This window comes from Rhinopithecus bieti, unplaced genomic scaffold (assembly GCF_001698545.2).
Source record: "Rhinopithecus bieti isolate Rb0 unplaced genomic scaffold, ASM169854v2 scaffold_12155, whole genome shotgun sequence".
Classification (NCBI taxonomy): Eukaryota; Metazoa; Chordata; class Mammalia; order Primates; family Cercopithecidae; genus Rhinopithecus; species Rhinopithecus bieti.
The window spans coordinates 7,626-13,104 of NW_016807423.1; positions in this window are offsets into that span (position 1 = coordinate 7,626).

Consider the following 5,479-nt stretch of genomic DNA (forward strand, 5'->3'; position numbering starts at 1 on the left):
CTTTTCTTATCAATGCACTTCAAAAATCTTCTAGTCTCTACCTATTCTTCAATTCCAAACCCAATTTTACATTTGTGAGTACTTATTATAGCACACCTCACCTCTACTACCATAATTATTTGTCTCCTGTAACAAATGACCACAAACGTGGTGATTTAAAATGACAGAGTCAGGCACAGTGGTGTGAGTCTGTAGTCCTAGCTACTCTGATAGCTGAAGCAGGAGGACTGTTTGAGCCCAGGAGTTTGAGACCAGTCTTAGCAACTTAAAGAAGAACCTGTTCATAAAACAGAGAGAGAGAGAGAATAAAAATAGAAATTCATTATCTCGCTGTTCTGGAGGCCTGAAGTCCAAAATCAATAGTCTGGCTAAAACCAAAGTGTCATCAGGGCTGTGCTCCCTCCAGAGTTCTAGGGCAGAATCCATTCCCTGCCTCCCCTACCCACTGCTGGCTGCCAGCATTTCGAGGTTTATGGCTGCATCCCTCCCATCTTCAAGGCCAGCATCTTCAAATCTTTTTCCATCTTATCTTTGCACAGCCTTCCCGGTGTGTGTTGTATCTCCTTTTACGTTTAGAGCTCACTTTGATAACCCAGAATAATCCCCCCATCTTAGTCCTTAATTTCATCACATCACTTCCCAAATAAGATATCCTTTAAAGATTCTAGATATTCAAACTTGATATCTTTGGAGGTCATCACCCAGCGTACGATAATCTTCCTGCTGACCCTCAAAGACGGCCACCCCCCATCAAAATGCATTTGCCTCATCCCAGCATTCCAAAAGCCTCAACCCATTACAGCATCAGCTCAAGTGCAAAATCTCGTCTATGTATCATAAGCTTAAAACTCTTTTTCATGTCCCTAGTGGAATACTTGATGATATAATGGAGATTGACACGTCACATGTCACATATATAGGGGTAAGGTTAGTGGTAATAATTTTATTTGTAAGAAATGTATGAGTTGGCCATAATGAAATGGTGGGTATTATGGCCACACTTACAGAAATAAAACTTTTAGCAGTAAAGCCTTAATAATAAAGATAAATTGTGTGGTTTCTGGAATATAAAGATTATAAAATAATGACCCTGAAAATAAAGTTATTTTAGGAGTATTCTTCTTATTCAGATAAGAATAAGCACATGGTCCTGCTGCATATTTAACATTAAAGTCTGACACAAGCTATGTTTCCCCCTCAGTTAAACCGACTAGAACACTCAAGTAGTTTCTTCTGAAGCTGAAATAAATCCCCTTATGGTAAGTGACCATGATGTAAAAATTAATCACAAAGATTATTGGGTAATTGTAAGGGTAGATAGTGTAAAGGACACACTTATTAACATAATTGATAGTAAAATGATTGCTAAACTTACTTCATATGAAATTGTGCTATTGCTCCTCATGCCCTAATTGAAGAAAATATATTTTGAATTTGAAGCTCATTTACATCTTAGCATGGAATATACAGCTAGGCTTGATACTGATAAAATAAATAATGTCCCCAAGTTAATATTAATTAATGGATATGGCATAGGGAAAAGAACTGTATTATTAATGTCAAGGTAAGAGATTGAATTGATAAGTAATAATATAGAAGAAGCTGATGGTTATAATGAGTCTTGAATAAACAATTAAAAGCATTGGCAATTGGCTGTAGCAGTTTATAGGGAGCAGTAACACTAGGTTCTTTTCAAAATTGTGTATGTCTTAAAAGTTTCTGAGCAATTCATGTTAAGAATGCTATGGCTAATTAATCAGGAATAACTAATAATATTTTATTAATAATGAATATATTGGTAACAAGAGGATTTGAACCTCTAATTACAAATGCCTAAGTTAGACACAAATCTAGACTGTCAACTTGACAAGTCCTGTTGGCGTTAACTTAATGTTTATTATTTACTTTAAGATTGTATCAGGCCGGGCGCGGTGGCTCAAGCCTGTAATCCCAGCACTTTGGGAGGCCGAGACGGGCGGATCCCGAGGTCAGGAGATCGAGACCATCCTGGCTAACACGGTGAAACCCCATCTCTACTAAAAATGCAAAAAAATTAGCCGGGCGTGGCAGCGAGCACTTGTAGTCCCAGCTACTTGGGAAGCTGAGGCAGGAGAATGGCGTGAACCCCGGAGGCGGAGCTTGCAGTGAGCCAAGATCACGCCACTGCACTCCAGCCTGGGCAACTGAGAGAGACTCCGTCTCAAAAAAAAAAAAAAAAAAAAAAAAAAAATTGGATCATTTTTTTAATATACAGTGACATTGGAAAGTTTGGCCCTATTTCTGTTGTCCTTTCTTTGGAATAGAGGCCAGTCAGGAATGGTATCCCTGTTACTGCAAGGCTTCCAGTATTTAGTGGGAATATGATACAAGACAAAGTTTTAAATTGTTCTATTTTCAAAGATATTGCTTGTCATCTAAAGTGTGAATAATGAATCCAGAGGACAACAATAATAAAGCTTTAAAGAATGCTCATATAGCCCAAATAGCCAAAGCCACACTAAACAAAAAAACAAAAAACAAAATGGAGGTATCGCATTGCCCAACTTCAAACTATACTAAACAGTTACCAAAACAGCATGGTTCCGGTACAAAAGCAGGTGCATACACCAAGGGAACAGAATAGAGAACTTAGAGATAAAGCCATGCACCTACAGCCATCTGATCCTCAACAAAGTCGACAAAAACAAGCAGTGGGAAAAGGACTCTCTATACAATAAATGGTACTGGGAAAACTGGGTGACCATATGCAAAAGAATGAAACGACCCTGACTTTTTACCATTTTATATTAACTTAAGATGGATTAAAGGGGCCGGGCATGGTGGCTTACGCCAGTAATCCTGGCACTTTGGGAGGCCTAAGCTGGCAGATCACGAGGTCAGGAGATCGAGATCATCCTGGCTAATACAGTGAAACCCCATCTCTACTAAAACTACAAAAAATTAGCCAGGAATGGTGGCAGGCGCTTGTAGTCCCAGCTACTCAGGAGGCTGAGGCAGGAGAATGGCATGAACCCGGGAGGTGGAGCTTGCAGTGAGCCAAGATCGGAAAGAAAAAGAAAAAAAAAGAAAAGATGGATTAAAGGTTTAAATGTAAGACCTCAAACTATAAGAATCCTAGATGAAAACCTAGGAAACATGATGATGTACATCAGCCTTAAGAAAGAATTTATAACTAAGTCCTCAAAAGCAATTGCAGAAAAGGAAAAATTGACAAGTGGGACTTAAATAAAATGCTTCTACACAGCAAAAGAAACTATAAACAGAGTAAACAGACAACCTACAGAATGGGAGAAAATATTCATAAACTATGCATCTGACAAAGGTCTAATATCCAGAATCCCTAAAGAAATTAAAGAAATTCATTTTTAGAATTTAAAGAAATTAAACAATTCATTTTTTAAATTATACTTTAAGTTCTGAGATACATGTGCAGAACGTGCAGGTTTGTTACATAGGTATACATGTGCCATGGTGGCTTGCTGCACCCATCAACCCGTCATCTCCATTAGGTATTTCACCTAATGCTATCCTTTCCCTAACCCCCCACCCCCGACAGGCCCTGGTGTGTGATATCCCCCTCCCTGTGTCCATGTGTTCTCATTTTTCCACTTCCACTTATGAGAACATGTGGTGTTTGGTTTTCTGTTCTTGGGTTAGTTTGCTGAGAATGATGGTTTCCAGCTTCATCCATGTCCCTGCAAAGGACATGAACTCATCCTTTCTATGGCTGTATAGTATTCCATGGTGTATATATGCCACATTTTCTTTATCCAGTCTATCACTGATGTGCATTTGGGTTGGTTCCAAGTCTTTGCTATTGTGAACAGTATCACAATGAACATACATGTGCAGGTGTCTTTATAGTAAAATGATTTATAATCCTTTGGGTATATACCCAGTAATGGGATTGCTGGGTCAAATGGTTCTAGATCCTTGAGGAATTGCCACACTGCCTTCCACAATGGCTGAATTAATTTGAACTCCCACCAACAGTGTAAAAGCATTCCTATTTCTCCACATCCTCTCCAGCATCTGTGGTTTCCTGACTTTTTAATGATTGCCATTCTAACTGGCATGAGATGGTATCTCATTGTGGTTTTGATTTGCATTTCTATAATAACCAGTGATGATGAGCTTTTTTTGCTATGTTTGTTGGCTGCATAAATGTCTTCTCTTGCGAAGTGTCTCTTCATATCCTTTGCCCACTTTTTGGCAGAGTTGTTATTTTCTTGTGAATTTGTTTAGGTTCTTTGTAGATTCTCGATATTAGCCCTTTGTCAGATGGATAGATCACAGAAATTTTCTCCCATTCTGTAGGTTGCCTGTTCACTCTGATGATAGTTGCTTTGCTGTGCAGAAGCTCTTTAGTTTAATTAGATTCCATTTGCCAATTTTGGATTTTGTTGCCATTGCTTTTGATGTTTTGGACATGAAGTCCTTGCCCATGCCTATGTCCTGAATGGTATTGCCTAGGTTTTCTTCTAGGATTTTTATGGTTTTACATCTTAAGTTTAAGTCTTTAACTCATCTTCAGTTAATTTTTGTATAAGGTGTAAGGAAGGGACCCAGTTTCAGTTTTCTGCATATGGCTAGCCAGTTTTCCCAACACCGTTTATTAAATAGGGAATCCTTTCCCCATTGCTTGTTTTTGTTAGATTTGTCAAAAATCAGATAATTGTAGATATGTGGTGTTATTTCCAAGGCCTCTGTTCTGTTCCATTGGTCTACATATCTGTTTTGGTACCAGTACCATGCTGTTTTGGTTACTGTAGCCTTGTAGTATGGCTTGAAGTCAGGTAGCATGATGCCTCCAGCTTTGTTCTTTTGGCTTAGGATTTTCTTGGCAATGTGGGCTCTTTTTTTGTTCCATATGAAATTTAAAGTAGTTTTTTCTAATTCTGTGAAGACAGTCAATGTTAGCTTGATGGGAATAGCATTGAATCTATAAACTGCTTTGGGTAGTTTGGCCATTTTTACTATATTGATTCTTCCTATCCATGAGCATGAAATTTTTTTCCATTTTTTGTGTCCTCTTTTATTTTGTTGAGCAGTGGTTTGTAGTTTCCTTATAGAGGTCATTCACATCCCTTGTAAGTGGTATTCCTAGGTATTTTATTTTCTTTGTAGCAATTGTGAATGGGAGTTCACTCATGATTTGGCTTTCTGTGTGTCTATTATTGGTGTGTAGGAATGCTTGTGATTTTTGCACATTGATTTTGTATCCTGAGACTTTGCTGAAGTTTCTTATCAGCTTAAGGAGATTTGGAACTGAGACAATGGGGTTTTCTAAATATACAATCATGTCATCTGCAAACAGGGACAATTTGACTTCTTCTCTTCGTATTTGAATATCGTTTATTTCTTTCTCTTACCTGGTCAGAATTTCCAATACAAGCAAAAAACAAACAACCCCATTAAAGACACAGACACTTCTCTAAAGAAGACATATGAGCAGCAAACAAATATTAAAAAAAAAAAA